The sequence below is a fragment of the Triticum dicoccoides genome, chromosome 7B, assembly GCF_002162155.2.
Source record: "Triticum dicoccoides isolate Atlit2015 ecotype Zavitan chromosome 7B, WEW_v2.0, whole genome shotgun sequence".
Classification (NCBI taxonomy): domain Eukaryota; kingdom Viridiplantae; phylum Streptophyta; class Magnoliopsida; order Poales; family Poaceae; genus Triticum; species Triticum dicoccoides.
The window spans coordinates 679983210-679984645 of NC_041393.1; positions in this window are offsets into that span (position 1 = coordinate 679983210).

Consider the following 1436-nt stretch of genomic DNA (forward strand, 5'->3'; position numbering starts at 1 on the left):
GGCGCGGCCACGGCGTCGGAGGCAGGGCGATGGCGGCGACGGGCGTGGGCCACGGGGCAGAGGGCGACGACGGCGATGATGAGGCACAGGGCGACGGCGGTGCGGCGCGGCGACGACATCGGAGGCAGGGCGACGGCGCGACGGGCGCGGGCGACGGGGCAGAGGGTGGCGACGGCGACGATGAGGCACAGGGCGACGGCAGGGGCGGCGCGAGCGACGTGGTAGAGGGCGGCGAAGTGGATGAAAATTTCACAAGTCCTGCTTATCTTTACCTAATAAAAAAGCAAACTGGGTTTCTTTCGTCCGTCAGGGCATTTTTCATAAAAGTCCCTCTATTTCATAGAATTCAACCGACAGTCCTATTTTAAGTTAAAACGAAGCGTTATTTTTGTATTTTACACAAAAGTCCGTGTCTTTTCTTGAAATCAACCCGCCGTCCGGATTTAAGTCACACCCGAACCATTATTTTACATTTTTCAAAAAGCCCCCCTGATGTTTTAGGCAATTCATCCGCAGATCATATTTAAGTTAAACAAATGCTTTTTACAATCATCCATATCTTTTAAACCGTAACTCCGATTTGAACATGTTATATATGAAATTTGATTAGAAAAATATGTAGAATATGAATATGAGATTATTTTTACCTATTAATTATTTTTAAATGTTGTTTTGGAATATATTTGAGTCAAACCAATGATTTTCTAAATTATCTGTATCTTTTAAACCATAACTTCAATTTTAACATATTATATATGAAATTTTATTAGAAAAATGTATGGAATCTAAATATGATGTTAATTTTACGTGTTAAATTCTTTTAAAATATTGTTATGGAAGCAAACTTATAATTTATAGCGCAAGATCCATTTTTTCATACTGGCGGCGATCCAGATTGCAAATAAATACCCACTATAACCATATACGGAAAAGAAAACATCGATAACTACACGTGCATACCTCTGAAAAATGTCGCAAGGGAAAACAACAAATTTCTCATCGCGAGAGTGAGAGAAAGCGAGCGAGAGAGAGGGGGGAGAGAGAGAGAGGGAGAGGGAGGAGAGAGAGAGGAAGAGAGAGACGCCTTAGGATTAACCATATTCAACACACGTTTTTTGTTGTTTTGTGTGAACACCGAGGCCATCGCCGACGAGGGTGAGAAGGAGGATAAGCGGCAACACAAATATGATGCCTCGCAAAAATAAAGGAGATGGACCTATTGTGGTCTTGAGTGATGGTTGTTCAGTTAAGAGTGTGTGTTATGTTTTCTCTCCCGTTGCAATGCACGGGCTCTTTTGCTAGTATAGCCATAGCATTGGTCCCGGTTTGTGGCACCAACCAGGACCAATGCCAACCTTTAGTCCCGGTTGGTGCCACCAACCGGGACCAAAGGTCTCTTTTCAGCAGCCCAAAGGGCGGGAAACAGAGGCCTTTGG